Source organism: Podarcis gaigeae, assembly GCF_964106915.1.
Source record: "Podarcis gaigeae genome assembly, chromosome: 3".
Lineage (NCBI taxonomy): Eukaryota > Metazoa > Chordata > Lepidosauria > Squamata > Lacertidae > Podarcis > Podarcis gaigeae.
Window position 1 is genome coordinate 7,511,848 of NC_139680.1, and position 16,474 is coordinate 7,528,321.

A 16,474-nucleotide genomic window follows, 5' to 3' on the forward strand; every position below is an offset into this window, starting at 1 on the left:
GACTTAGTCATCTAAGTCTAGGAAATGACCACTCCCCACATCAAATGGGGGGCATTGTTTGTGTGGTCGTGCGCAGCAGCCCTGATCCTACACAGCTCCTAGTAGTATTGCCTGGCATCACCCCACCCCCAGGCTGGATACCTGGAGGTTCCCGCCCAACCTTGGACAGTCAACCAATCCCGGTGGGGGAGGCGTTGCCAGGGGAGTTGGCCAGGTAGGGTCAGAACTTATTCCACGTTTACAATGGCTTGGCACTCTCAAACCACACAGGCTCAATTACACCTTGGAGAAAATCAATAGGGCATTACGCTTGGCAACCGCACGTCCAGGGGGCTGAGTAGTAAAACATCCAGGCATTAAAACCTAGAGGAAGGAACTCTTCAAGCCCGACGGAGTGCACCTCACAACCATTGGAAATGAGCAATGGCTAGGCGATATTAGGCCTGGCCTCTTGGAATGGCTATCAGTTTGTGAAGTGCCCTTTCAGGTGTAGGTGTGGTGTAGGAGAGCCAGTGTGGTGCAGTGGTTAAGAGCAGTGGACTCGTAATCTGGTGAACCGGGTTCGCGTCTCCACTCTTCCACATGCAGCTGCTGGGTGACCTTGGGCTAGTCACACTTCTCTGAATTCTCTCAGCCTCACTCACCTCACAGAGTGTTTGTTGTGGGGGAGGAAGGGAAAGGAGATTGTGAGCCGCTTTGAGACTCCTTCGGGTAGTGATAAAGCGGGATATCAAATCCAAACCCTTCTTCTTCTTCTTCTAGGTAGTTTTGGTGGCAAGACCGCGAGTTTGCGGTCTCGGGTGGTGGTTTCAGGCCTTGGGTAGAATCCTTTAGTCTTTCTTCCCTAAAATGGGGGTGACGTGAAGCAGTGACCCATGCCCCCCCACGGCAGCAATCCCAGGGTTCCCCATTAAAGGGGTTCTTCTGAGGGGAGTCATTGGCCATACGCCAAGAGGCTGTCATAGTTGGCCAATTGGTGTTAAAGAAGGATAGAACATTTTTTATGTATGCTACAACAGCAGCAAGAATACTCATCGCAAAGTACTGGAAGATGCAAGACCTACCCACCGTGGAAGAATGGCAGATGAAGGTGATAGACTATATGGGACTGGCAGAGATGACGAGCAGAATCCGAAACCAGGGAAGAGAAAGGCGGAAGAGGATTGGAAAAAATTCAAGGACTATTTAAAGAAATACTCTAAAATTAAGGAATGTTAGAATGACGCTGGATTATAAAATAAGAGGTTAATAGCGGTAAGGGATAACTTAAAGAAAATAAATAACATTGAAATTAAGTTAAAAGTAAGGGAAGGATTTGCTGATAATTTTATCAGAAATTAGAATACAGAAAGGGAAGGTATGAGGAAGTCGGGAAAGTATGCCATAAGAAAGTGTAAATTGAATTTATACGTGTTTATTGTTTGTATCTCTTATAATGTCTTTTTTCTTTTTTGTTTGTTATTGTGCTTGGTTGGTGTGTTAAAAATCTGTGGAAACTTCAATAAAAATTTATTTAAAAAAAAAGAGGCTGTCATTTGTCTCCCCTGTGTTGTGGCGAATTGAGGGGTGGGCTCTCTGCTTGAACAGGCGTTCTCCAGAGTCAGCCCAATCCCTACACACTTTGGGTAACCCTGATGTTCCCCAGATCCCCGGCTGGGGACTGGGAGGGATAAACGCACAAGGCCTAAGCCAAGGTCTCCCTACATCTGAATCTTAAATAATGTTGTGGCCAATTTTAATCCCATAACACAGTGTCGTGTGTCTTTATTCCACGCGGGAGCTGGCCTGGAGTTGGGGGTGGTCTCCGCCTGTCCGCACAAATCCAGAAGCAAAGGCCGCAATCTTACACAGGGTTTGGGCCTACTTTGCTCAATGAACTTAAAACATGTCTATCTCTATGTTGGAATTTAGAGGGACGCAGGTGGCGCTGTGGGTTAAACCACAGAGCCCAAGACTTGCCGATCAGAAGGTCGGTGGTTCGAATCCCCGCGACGGGGTGAGCTCCCGTTGCTCGGTCCCTGCTCCTGCCAACCTAGCAGTCCAAAAGCACGTCAAAGAGCAAGTAGATAAATAGGTACCGCTCCGGCGGGAAGGTAAACCGCGTTTCCGTGTGCTGCTCTGGTTCGCCAGAAGCGGCTTAGTCATGCTGGTCACATGACCCGGAAGCTGTACGCCGGCTCCCTCGGCCAGTAAAGCAAGATGAGCGCCGCAACCCCAGAGTCAGTCACGACTGGACCTAATGGTCAGCGGTCCCTTTACCTTATGTTGGAATTTGTACAGAAAGTTTAATCGTTATTCTCATGCATTGTTTACTTACTACTTCCTCACCCAGATGCTGCACCACAGATAATCAGAAATCCAAAACATTTGTTCATAAAACATCCTCTCTTGTCTAAGACTTGTCTAAGCCTGATTATATGTAACAGGAACTGGCCAGATTGGACTTTGTGTACAATAGCACTGGGCAGGCATGGCTTGTTTCAGCTGGATTATGTCCTAACTAGTTTGTTTTGCATGGGTTTACATAAAAAACAGGGGTTTCATCAAATAGGATGTCATCAGATAGGTTTGGGCTTAAATATTTCAGCCAAACTGAACTGAGGATGGGGCAAATTATCAAGGGAAAACTTAGTTTGAATTTGCTTGAAAATAATTTTTCCCAACATTTCCCATTATTGAGGCAGAGATTGTAGGAGAAACAAAAGGTGTTGGCTGATGGGATATGTTAGCAAACCTCAACATTTTTGTCTCAAAATTAATTAACAACAGCTAAGGTTTAAGTTCTGGGTTGTTGTTTTTCACTCATTTTCAGCGAAATCTCAAAAGCAAAATCCGAATTTTTAAAATTCTAAAAATTAAATTCAGATGTTAGGTATTTTAGATGCGTGTAAAAACTCTGTTTCGGCTGGGTTGGAAAGCCAAGTGTCTCTAAGTCAACAGTATTTTTAATATGTTTAGAAAAATCAAGGCAAGGCTGGTTGAGCAATTAGATTGATGTTCATATGAATCCATCTTAGCCCCATTCAAGAACTGGTGGGACTAGACTATCCTGGTTTTGCAAAAGCTATAGTAGCTCCCATTAAGCGAAAGGGAGTCAGATGGTCCCTTGAAAGAGGTTAATAAAGACATGATACTTTCTCACTGCTTGAGATGCCAAAGTTTTGAAAAATAAGACTTATGAGCCATATGTAGACGCTTATGTCAGGACTGCACACTCCATGTCTCCCGGTTGACTTCAAAGGGAGCTTCTGGACGCTCTGCAGAAGGTCAGGCTATGCTAACAAGAGTCTGACAGTTGCACTCCGACTGCTTTGGGCAGACTTGGCCAGCCCTTTCCCATTCATCATCAGGCAGCTTTCCCAGCCTGCCCTAGTGGTCACACAAGGAAGCGGCAAAACAGAGGTAGCTCAGAAGAACAAGCTCACTTCTAGCTTTTTCTCCAGCTGTGGAGATGAGTGCCAGATGCAGACAAAGAGGGAAGGTGGGAGCTCAAGAGGAGAGGAGGGGGAATCACTTCAGGCTAGAAGCAAGGGGAAGTGTCAGCCAGCTAAGAAGGGCGTGGGAAAGCCTCAAGGCCCATGTGGCTGGCCAATTTTCTGAATCACTGCCGGAGGAGACTGGAGAGTTTAGCACTGTAACAACTTGAAGGGGGGGGATCCACCTGGAAAATAAGCCAGGCAGGGGCAGAGAAGAAAAGATCTTTACCCTTTTCTGCAAGAGAATGGTTTAATGGCAGGCAGCAGTGAAGCTGAAGGGAGCGTCGTCATAACAGAAGACTGAAAGTGAAGGAGAGAGCAAGAATTAGGTATTTTGCCTGTGGATACCGCACTTTTTCTTCCTAGTTCGTCAAAGCAGCTGGCATTTGTGCATTGTCTCCTGCAGATGAATCAGACATGTCAGACACACAGCTGTGCATATTTAGCACACAGAGATCTGATTAGCTATTTGCTGGCCAGCAAGGAGCAGGCTGGATTTGGAGGTGATTGCTCACAATTGTGGGGTGAAAGCCACAGAGAGTCTTCTGCACTCATTAATCTTCTACAACAGGCTAGGCTGCCTTCTAACCAGAGCTGCTCCTCTTTTCCTTCAAATCTCTCCTACGTAGACCTACTCCTATTGCAATTACTACTGCTGTTGTGCTGTATAATGAGAAGCCATTTGAACTAAATTAGATAATACAATGGAACACAACACTATTCAGAAACACAAGTCCTGCTACAAGCACCTTTTGGCTGCTGAGGAATCTAAACTGCTGATGACACTTACACAACCCGTCTGCTGGAAAAAAATTGGTTGCCATTGATTCATTGCTCAAGAAAAACCAGGAGAATCTGGAAGTTACAGCTGTGATCAGTTTCATGCAATTTACTAGAACATTGCTATGTCCAGATCCTGGACATTGTATTTAATTGCCTGAAGCTGAAGTGGAAGAAAACTGCAACTTCCATGCCTATTTCTTCCATGTTGTCATTATCTGCTATGAGGCACCCCTAGAGATCTGCTAGCCTACAGATAGTCATCATGGTGCCCTCTCTAGACGTTATTGAACTACAACCCTCATCATCCATGGTTAGACCTCCAATGAAGAAGGGTCCACCACCTCCTACAGGAGACCATTCTACTGTCGAACAGCTCTTACCTTCAGAAAGTTCTTCTTGATGTTAAGTCAGAACTTCCTTCCTTGTAACCTGAATCCATTGCTTCGGAGCAGGAGAAAACAAGCTTGCCGCAATTTCACGATGATCATCATTCTGAAAAATGCATTATTAGCCATGACGATATGTGTCTGCTTTTTTAAGCATTCTGAATTGTTCTCGGTGTTTTCAAAACTGTATTGCTTTGCTGCAGCCCTGGGCTCCTTTGAGAGGAAGGGCAGGATAAAAAGGTACTGGGTCGGCCAACAGAAAATTTACATACAACATAGCAGAATTAAAATGATGGCAGGAAGCATCATGTCGAAGAGACATGATCCAGACAGCAGTAATAAAGCTGGCGCAGCAGCAACGAAGTCCACCAAGCATGTCCATGCTGACAGATGCCCAAGTTACTGTTGAGTATAAACACCACAGGTGTGAGGAAAGAAGCAGGCCGTGGTCGCTATAAATATTTAACTGTGGCAGATGAATAATAAATTAGCAAGAACAACTTCATGACATAAAATCACGAAGAACTGTACCTCAGACTGTGAACAATATGGCAAATCCCATTAAAGCAGGGTTGTGGGGCTTTGGATTTTTTCTGCTTTCATATATGTGTGTGAGAGAGAAAGAGAGAGGGGGGGGGGAGAGAAAGAGAGAGAATGAAATCAAAACAAGAATGTAGTGATTGGTCTATTCCTCTCCTCAGTCTCATTCCGGATGCAACCAATTAAAGTCAGTGGGCCTGGGAGGACTCTAACCATCTGCATTAAACCATCTGATCATTAGGTCCAGTCGTGGACGACTCTGGGGTTGTGCACTCATCTTGCTCTATAGGCCAAGGGAGCCGGCGTTTGTTTGCAGTCAGCTTCTGGGTAATGACTAAGCCGCTTCTGGTGAACCAGAGCAGCACACAGAAACTCCATTTACCTTCCCGCCGGAGCGGTACCTATTTATGTACTTGCACTGGCATGCTTTCAAACTGCTGGGTGGGCAGGAGCTGGGACCGAGCAACGGGAGCTCACCCCGTCGTGGGAATTCAAACATGGCGACCTTCTGATCAGCAAGCCCTAGGCTCGGGGATTTAGACCACAGCACCACCCGCGTCCCTAACCATCTGCATTATATTAGCCTAAAAGAACTCATTGTGAAGCCTGAATTTCGGGACCCAATGCAATCAGAATGAAATGTTCATAGAATCATAGAATCATAGAGTTGGAAGAGACCACAAGGGCCATCGAGTCCAACCCCCTGCCAAGCAGGAAACACCATCAGAGCACTCCTGACATATGGCTGTGTTTGTAGCTGTGGTCTTCATCAAACCCCAAACTGTGATCAGACTCCATTGATAGCACATTCATTATAATTTGTAACTATTTCTTTATTGCATTTGTATCCCATCCTTCCTCTAAGGAGTTCAATGTAACATCCCATCCACGTGTTGATGTCTAGAAGCTACATAAGCCACCTCCAGACATTTTCCAGCTGGCTGAAATCAATAGGGCTTTTCAGACAGTGGGGAAATGGTCATACTTCTGAGGCCTCCAGGATCATAGCTGGCATTTCTTGTTGATCTCTTACCTCCCTTCCACAACTTGATTCAGAGATATGATGGTTCATGGTTGACAGATATAACAGCGCCAAACTAACAAGTTGCCTGCTCATTGTAAGTCATTAAGGCTACACTCCTATTCACAGCAAGGGACGCAGGTGGCGCTGTGGGTAAAACCACAGTGCCTAGGACTTGCCGATCGTATGGTCAGCGGTTCAAATCCCCGCGGCGGGGTGAGCTCCCTTCTTCGGTCCCAGCTCCTGCCCACCTAGCAGTTTGAAAGCATGCCAGTTCGAAAGCACCCTTAAAAAGTGTAAGTAGATAAATAGGTACCGCGTTATAGCGGGAAGGTAAACGGCGTTCCGTGTGCTGCGCTGGTGCAGGCTCGCCAGAGCAGCGATGTCACACTGGCCATGTGACCCGGAAGTGTCTGTGGACAGTGCCGGCTCCCGGCCTCTAGAGTGAGATGAGCGCACAACCCTAGAGTCTGGCAAGACTGGCCCGTACGGGCAGGGGTACCTTTACCTTTACCTTTTACCTATTCACAGCTACCTGTGAATAAGTCTTGTTGACTCATCACAATTTACTTCTGAGTAAGCTTGCAGGGGATGGCTGCCGGCCTCTTTGTGTACTTCAATAAGGACCCACCTAATTTTTAATTATTGTCACTGAAATAATTTTTAACATTGTGTTTTAATTGTTGTAACACACCCTGGGACCTAAGAAGGAAGGGTAGGTAACTAATTAAATTAATATTAACAAGAATCCTAAACATAGATTTCAGGCTGGTGTAAAGAAGAAAAACCCTCAAATCTCAATATCACATTAAAACAAGCCATTAAAAAATTAAAACAACATGATAAAACCTGGACAGTAACAAAGAACCAACCAACCAGAAACTATTCAGCAAGTAAGAAAAGACAGCCAACATAAAAAGCCTGTGCAAATAAAGAAAATTAACCCAGTGCCAAAAGTAATGCCATGTTGCTGTCCGTCTTATTTCAGGAGGCCCCCTCTCCTTTGTGAATACACAATGCACTTCTCTTATAGATGGAACTTGGATAAGGCCTCATGTGAAGATCTTAATGTATTGACAGGTTTGGTATGAGAGGAAGCACTGCGCCAGGCATTGGGTTTTCAGGCCATTTCGGGCTTTAAAGGCCGCTGAGCCCAGAAAGAAATAAGCAACCAATGGAACTGATTCACAAGAGGTGTAGTATGGCTCCTCTTAGAGAAACCCATTAGAACTCTAGCAAGATCATTCTGTGCTTCCACTTCTGGATTGCCTTCAAAGGAATACTCATGTATAGCATATCAGAGTAATCCTTCCTGTCTTGGAAGGGCTGCATCTAATGATCATTCAGGTGTTTTGAGCCACCAAGGCCATTTGGGTCTTCTGTGTTGTAGTAGAGCATTCCCCAAGCTTTGCACCTGCTGTGTCAGGGAGACTGCAGTAGTTGCCCCCTGTTCACCAGTTCCTGGACCCAGTAACCACCTACCATTAGTGTTTCCATCTTGTCAGGACTGTGTAATAGATTTGTTTTGGGGGTATCTTCTGCTGTGTACTAATATAATTATAATGGGGGGGGCAGCCAATCTTCAGCTTTAATGTTAAATCAATGCCTAGTGGGGCAAGGGCTATGAATCTGGAAAGTGATTTAGAATCAATAGAATTTTTTAATTTAGTTTTCAGATGTTGGATAGCACCTGTAATGAACAAAAGTAAGAGGTCAACAGCTAGTATTCCAGGAGTACAAGCAGATGGGGAGGGTGTAGTAAGAGGCAACATACATCTTGCAATTGACCACTGGGGGAATCTCATGCTCATTTCATGGATTATGAAACCCTGGTTTATATTGGAATGATTCATTGTATATGTGTCATTTTAATTATACTTTAGCATTCTTGTGTTTGATGGCTAAATGATTGCTGATCAAGGCTTACGGCCTCTTTTTTCATCTTTATTGTGTTCTGCCTCCTGACAGCAGTCCAAGGTGATGTGAACTTCCTGCTATTGACTTTTCTCACTCCTCTGAGGAGGTTGTCATGGAGAATTAAGTTATTGACAAATCAACAGCTTATGTGTTAAACTGTTTCCTGCACGTCTTCATTGTTAGGAATGTGGGAACTGACTGAGGCTCATTTCCATTCAGAATATAGCCCGTTTCTGCAACAGTGGAAAGAGTATCCAATGACACAGACTGGATTTTACACAGTTTGTAATGAATTTCTCCTAATGCCTACAAATGAAAAGACTGGGCTCTGACGAATTGAAATGTTTCTTTTAGGGTTATGAAATGCAATGCAAACTTCATTTCAAAATATTTGGCCGGGGGGGGCGGGGGGGGAATAACCTGACGTGATAAAGAGTTGTTAATGATTCCATTGACTTTGAAAAAATAAAACAAATCTAGGGCCAGTTGGCACTCAGATTCTTCTGTTAAGGCAAGTTCAGGCAACAGAATGAAATGAGTATTCACAGTTCTAATCTCCTCGGCAATATGATTTTTGTTTTGGGAAGGAATCACGTACAGTAGGTGTGACTGAGCAAACACAATAGACAAGAGTTAATTAATATTACGTTAACTGTGAGAGATGATGGTTGAATTTTTTTCTGGTACATGACACAATAGATGTTAATTTGTGCTGGATCTCTTGCATGAGTCAATGAAGTCATTCTTTAATACTTTCCCATTATGCCTCCCATCATGAGAGAAAAAAATTCTTCTGTATTATTAGATGTGATCCATTTCTGAGGATATTGTGAATATTTCTAAGAAGGAATGTATATTTGTTTTTTAAACTGCACAATTACAATGTGTTGTTGCTGTTGTTATATTTATTCATTGACATATACCCAAAAAAATGGCACGTTGCCTTACAATATAATAAGAAATACAAATGCAAAGTTACAATTAAAATGTCATGTCAAGGACAGGCTGGATGCAGAGGATGATGGGAAGCACCAGCCGAGGAAGAAGGCTTGGAGCCAGGGGATTGGTGGTGGGATGACGATGAGAGGTCAGAGGGAGAAGGAGCAGACTGGGAGGAGGAGATGTCAGAAGCAGAAGAGGTAGCAGGGTTTAGTGAACAGAAAGAGGCTGTGGCAGAGCACAGTTCAGACTCTGAGGCAGAAGCAGGGTCTGGAGAGGAGTGGGGCCAGGAGACAGAGGAGCAGCCTGCTGAAGAAGCCAGGGAGTTGTTGGTTTCTGTTTATGCCACTGTGCAGTGCTTGGAGTCACAAGACTCTGTTTTGCATTCCAGACATTCCAGACTGTTGGAAGTCTCACGGAAGACGGGAGACGGATGAGATGTTATTGGTTTCCTGTTCCTTTCTTTTCCAGTTGCTCTTTGCTTTCACAGAGAGAGGATGTATTTTCTGTCTGCGTAGTTAGAAATAAAACCTAGCAATGTAGCTCATATTTCTTGTCTCTTCTGCTGCTTTGATACTCTGCTGAATGGGGGAAGTGCCTGAAGCCTTATCAAAGGCTCAGGTCGTTAATCATCGTCAGAGGAGATTCCGAAGGCTCTACCGGAGGAGTAGCTCAGTCGTAGCAGAAGTTCCGACAGGAGTCTCCCCTCCTGTTGCAACCAGCTCCCATCCCCACTGGTCTCCTAGAACATGCAGAGAAAGGAAAAGAGCAGAGCTTCAATGGGGCTAGACCTCCTCAGCGGTGGAAGAAGCCGCTCGGGCGCCTAGGGCACTGTGCCCATGGGCGGGGCAGGGTGAGGGCAGGGCACACTGCAGGGCCTCTGGAGTCTGCTTGCCTCCTTCCACTCAGCCGTCCTATAGCTGGGGGGGGGGGGAGGCAGCAGGCGGACCGTTTGAGCAGCGTGGAGCCTGTAGGAGCCCAAGCCACCACGTCTCTCCCGGGAGAGTGCCACCCGGCATTTTGTCACCCCCCTCAGTGGTGACACCCGGGGTGGCGTGCCCCCACCTTCCTCCACCCTGGACCTCCTAGAAAGAGTAGCAAGGGAAGGTACATTTTACCACATGTGGTGGAATTGCAAGATTTTTTTTTTTTAAAAAAAAGGGAAATGATATACAATGAATTGGAAAAAAAAGGTTTAAAATAAAAATTTTAAAAAACCAGAAGGCTTTTTGTTAAGTATTTTAGGACAAGAGTTGCTGAAAGAAAAACGGACATTATTTATACTACAACAGCGGCAAGAATTTTAAAAGCACAAAACTGGAAGACCAGAGAAGTACCATCAAAAGAACAATGGCAAGAAAAGTTCATGAACTATGCAGAGTTAGCAAAGTTAATGGACAAACTGCGTGAAAAGAACAATAATGATTTTGAAAAAGAATGGGAACCCTTTACAATATATTTGCAGAAACAAAACAAAAAAAACACCATGGACTAGTTCGCAGGTTTTACATTAACATTTACAATTCTATTTATAGGGAACAAGAAGTATAACAATATGATAATGTAGTATTATATCCAAACAGCAGAATGTATCATTTGATGTAATAAACCAGAAATGGAAGCTGAGGGAAGTCAACAGGTAGGGGGGGAATTGGAAAATGAATGTTTTGTAATAATATTAGATATTTGTTATGAGAAAATAAAATCAATAAAAAATATTTTTTTAAAAAAAAGAAAAAGAAAGAGTAGCAGAGACCACTATGCCAGAGCTGTGGATTGTTTCATTGAACAAGGGGTTAATTTCACTGGCTTCAGAAGATTTATTGTTTTGCTGCTAACCTATGCCTGACTCCATCCCTGACATGTAATAAACAAAACTAAAAGTGATCCTCAGGTTATTCAAGAAAAAATATTAATAAGAAAAATACACCGATAACATCAGCAAAATCACCATGAAATGACAAACCAGCAAATCTCACTAGACATCTGCCTCCTGGGAAGATCTAAGCGCCCATTCAAAGAGGGATCACCATAGAGCTCAACAGTCCTGTGTCTTCTTTCACCGCACCTGAGTTCCAGATCTCAAAAATACAAAACACTGAGAAAGCAGCCTCAATAGGGGAAACGCACAGAACTTCTGCTCCTAGTGATATCGCTTAGTGGGTGCAATAAGGTGTTCAAGGGAATAAACAAGATTCTATTATGGTCTATGGGGATTTGTGTACCAGGTGCTTTTTCCCTCATGCAGGGCAGAAAATGCCCTTTGTTTCTTTTTACATTTATGAAGTCTTTCCCTTTCTTTAAGAAGCTCAGAATCACTCCTTGTGGTATTTTCTCAAGATACCCAACAGGTCCAAACTTGTTTACCAAGCCTGTTTCCACTACTATATGACACAAATACTGCCACCATGCAGGCTGTGGTCTATTCCCAGGAAAATGGTCTTCTGGTTCCATTGCCTGGACGTTTCTCCTAGCAGAGGAACCTGAAGGAAAGGGGGAGAATTTATGAAGAGCCATAGAGCTGGATTAGACAAAAGTCCTATCTTGGCCAACATCCTATTTCCTGGAGGGGCCAACTCTGAGGATATCAATGATTTAAAGTAGTCTGGGGAAAATTGAGGAGGAAGAAAGAAAAAGGTGGAGAGAGTTGATTCTTAATAAACTTCTCAACCAAACCACTCTTGATAGCTTTTATCAGTAAGGAGACCAAAACACATCTATGAGTTACCTTACACTTCCTTCAGCTTCTCAAAAATATAAAGCACCTGTATGCTATATCTGAGAGGTTGGCAGTATGTGAATATGTTTAAATATACCCAAGAAATAAACTGGACCATAAAGAAGGCTGATTGATGCTTTTGAATTATGGTGCTGGAGGAGACTCTTGAGAGTCCCATGGACTGCAAGAAGATCAAACCTATCCATTCTGAAGGAAATCAGCCCTGAGTGCTCACAGGAAGGGCAGATCCTGAAGCTGAGGCTCCAATACTTTGGCCACCTCATGAGAAGAGAAGACTCCCTGGAAAAGACCCTGATGTTGGGAAAGATGGAGGGCACAAGGAGAAGGGGACGACAGAGGATGAGATGGTTGGACAGTGTTCTCGAAGCTACGAGCATGAGTTTGACCAAACTGCGGGAGGCAGTGGAAGACAGGAGTGCCTGGTGTGCTCTGGTCCATGGGGTCACGAAGAGTCAGACATGACTAAATGACTAAACAAACATTCCCCAACCTGGTGGCCTGTGGATGTTTTTGGTCTACAGCCCCCATTATCCCTCACCATTGGCAATGCTGGCAAAATGTCTGGAGGGCACCAGGTCTGGGAAGACTGAACTAAGCTCACCGCCCTTCGGCTTCAAATACGTTGCATCAGCCAGGACCTAGAGGACGCCCAGTGACAATCTGGAGAGTTCTAAGGATTCTACACCAGTCTCCCCAAGGTGCACTTTACTACTGGGTTCTCTCAAATCCTCAGGCAAAGGGGCTCTTAAGAGGGCCAGCCTCAGGTCCTCATAGGTTTCAAGACAAGACATCAATCTCTCCAGGGCCTTTGTATCTGTTGAGTACTCATTGCAGGATAAAGAAAAGAAAAAGTGGGATCAGGGGAACACACCATCTTCTCTTTGCCCCCTGCTCATCGGCCTCCACTTGTTTATTATATTTATATCCTGCTCTGAAGCTCAGAGGTGTTTACATGGTCCTGTAAGCATTGATGCAGGTTGGACAGTGTTCTCAAAGCTACCAGCATGAGTTTGACCAAAATGTGGGAGGCAGTGGAAGACAGGAGGGCATGGTGTGCTCTGGTCCATGGGGTCATGAAGAGTCGGACATGACTAAATGACTAAACAACAACAATAAATAAACTTATTAATCAACTGAAAGGAAAATGTTCAGTCAACAATACTTCAGCAAATGTTTACTACAACTAGGATGATGATGATATACATTTTTATTCCACCCTTCCTCCATAGTGGCAAATTCCACAGTGATACAAAAGGCTATGGAGAAATACAATTGCAAGTAAAACGAAAACATAATTGAAACAATGAAAAATATCTTAAAACATTTTAAAACATGAAAGGTGCCAAAAAACGTATTACCATCCATCGTGCTTATTTTGCTAAGCATGGGCATGTAAGTGCTGATGGGCCATGTTCTGAGATGGGCATGGGGAACCAGTAGCCCTCCAGATATTACTGGGCTCCAAGTTCCATCAGGATTATGGGTGTTTTACTTCAGCAACTTCTGGAGAGCACAGATTCCTCACCTGTGCTCTAAGATAAGGGTTCAGATAGAAAACTCTGTCCCTCCCTTCCCCACATATCTCACAACCTTGTAATTCTAATAATTCTTAAATAGGCAGAAATGCTATAGCAAAATTAAGTATTGAAAATGCAATCTGCCTATTGCAGGGTATGCCTGCCAATGAAATGGCTGTGAAAAATGTCCTTTTAAGCAAGATAAACTACAGGATTTTTTTTTTTTAAGGTTGACTGATGCTTTCATACATTTTGAAACTCGGAGATGGATAAATTGTGTGGTTGATTCATAATGACATCAATTACACTTATGGTATGGTAATAATTCACTCCTTTATTATTATTTATGAGGTGATTTTAGGGTTTTAAAAAATGTTTTATGTTTATTGATGTGTTTGGTTAACACACACTTAAACGACCTGGTCAGGTGCTTTTGCAGGATGCTAGAGAATGGCAAAATCAATACATTCTGCACCCGAGAACAATCTCCTTAGTTTTGTAGTGCAAAATAATGATTCCCTGTGCAACATCCCAAGAGCCTCAAAAGATAATTGCAATTCCACACAGTCAACAGTCTGCTCAGATCCATATAATCACTCTCCTTAGCAGTTTTATATTTGTTTGCGATCTTTCGCTTTAATGCCTCTTTTATTCATGGTGATCCAAATTGGCTGTTGTTTTTTAAAGAAAATTTAGGAAGAAGGAATACCAATCTGGAGGAGAGCAGAGAAGGAACTCCTTGCACAAACTATTACAGCCTGCAACCCTATTCACACATTCCTGGGAGAAAGTTCACTGAATTCGCTAGAGTTACATCTGAGTAGACATGCTGTGATGGCCTGGGAATCTGATTCAGAGGCTGAACCGGAGGAACCCCAGCCTGCACAGGAGTCCCCGCCTCCAGGGCCGGCTGAGCTGGGGCGGGGCCTTGGATCTGAAGCACCTGCACCTGTGCCGGATCCTCAGGAGCAGGCACCAGGTGGTTCCACTCTGGCTCCGGAGGACACAGTGCCTACAGGTGCGCCTCTCCCGGCCCTGCCAGAGGAAGGTGAGTCTCCCCCTGGGTCCAGTAACTCCCCAGCCTCTCCTGAGCTGCAGAGGCTTAGGACAGAGAGGCGGAGGGAACTGGTTTTTCCCAGGAGGAGTGCTCGCCTTAAGGCCAGGAGAGGCGGGTCTCCTGGGGGCCGGGACCACCCCTGGCCTCAGAGGAGATAAAGGCCAGTCAGCCCGGTCCCAGGTTGCGGGAGCAACGTCGTTGAGTACCTGCTCCTGCCCAGACCCAGACCTGACCTTCCAGTGTTCCTGTCCCCGCCCGGCTTCCTGCTTCGGACCTTCCAGTGTTCCTGTCCCCGCCCGGCTTCCTGCTTCGGACCTTCCAGTGTTCCTGTCCCCGCCTGGCTTCCTGCTTCTGACCTTCCAGTGTTCCTGTCCCCGCCCGGCTTCCTGCTTCGGACCTCGCCTCGCTCCTTGTGAACTGTTTCCAGGCTAGTGACCCAGGACTGGACTTTGACTACGACAACGGTAACCTTCCCCCCGGGACTAGCACACATGCCTATGATGCACTGTTATTTACCTTTTAGTATGTCTTGGATGCTAACCTCTGAAAAATGAAAAGCTGTGACCTTGTAACCTAAACATTAGACTAAGAACACTTCCACCATATTTAAGGCTCTATAACAGTTACAAACGCTTCGGGTTACAAACACTTTGGATTACAAACTCCGCTACCCAGGTTGCCCCAGGATGAGAATGGAAATCGTACGCTGGTGGTGCAGCAGCAGCGGAAGGCCCCATTAGCAAAAGTGCGCCTCAGGTTAAGAACGGTTTCGGGTTAAGAACGGATCTTCGGAACGAATTAAGTTCATAACCCGAGGTACCACTGTATTAATATTGTGCCACTTGAAGCAACTAGATGCATAAAAACTGACACCTTTTTGAATAAAACGTTAACAAGGCCCATAAGTATTGTTCAAAACTTTACTAACCAGAACTTCTTTAAAAACAGGTACAAAAGCAACCAATGATACATCCAAACAATTCCAATAGACATATGCCTGTCCAAGGCATAGGTTCATCTACTTAGAAATAAATACAGTGGTACCTCGGGTTACAGACACTTCAGGTTACAGACGCTTCAGGTTACAGACTCCGCTAACCCAGAAATAGTACCTCAGGTTAAGAACTTTGCTTCAGGATGAGAACAGAAATCATGCTCTGGCGGCGTGGCAGCAGTAGGAGGCCCCATTAGCTAAAGTGGTACCTCAGGTTAAGAACAGTTTCCGGTTAAGAACAGACCTCCAGAACGAATTAAGTTCTTAACCCGAGGTACCATTGTACCTTATAATCAGAGCTAACAAACATAGCTCTCTCTCTCACACACACACATGGGCTCCATTAACCTACATTCCAACCCAAGACTGTTGAGCTCATTGGAAAGACATTTTATCACATCCTTCTCCTAATGAGCCTGGGAACACCAAAAATAGCCGCCACCGTTCCAAGATGGCAAATTTGCAACTGAACACCTTCATCACATGATCTCATGTTAAACACTCAGTTTAAGAACAGAGAACATTGGAGCTAATTACAAACTAGGTTAGAGCTCATACAGCTCTCAGTGTGATGCCATGGAAAATTCCCAATGTTATCAATACACATTCAGGCATTTTCCATTTCAGTGTCAATTAAACAATTATACTTAATAGAGACTCTCCCTCTCGTAAATAATTTGCAAAGTTGATCTTATGCCCCTCCTAGCTGCTGCTGAGGAACATGTCTGCCAGAATCTTAAATGGTATAGCCAGATGGCATCATATAACTACAATTCTAAAAGATCCGAATTGGGTGTTATTTTCCACCATTTTCGTTCTGTTTTGTAGACCTTTAATGAAAGCTTGTATGTTTGCAAGACAATATATGAACTTCCTAGGCTATTTCATTTCAGTCCTGTAGAAATTGAAGGAGCGTTGGCTAGTGTGTTCTTAGTTCCACTCTGTGGAGGCCTGAACTAAAATTACGGCTTGAAAGCAAACGCGGTGACCTTTAAAGGAGTCGAGAAGAAGCTATTTCCAGCACATTACTAAATGCTATATTTTAAAGGTTCTAACCTTATTTGCTACAAGTGTATAATATCAGGAAAACCTTGTGAGCGAAGG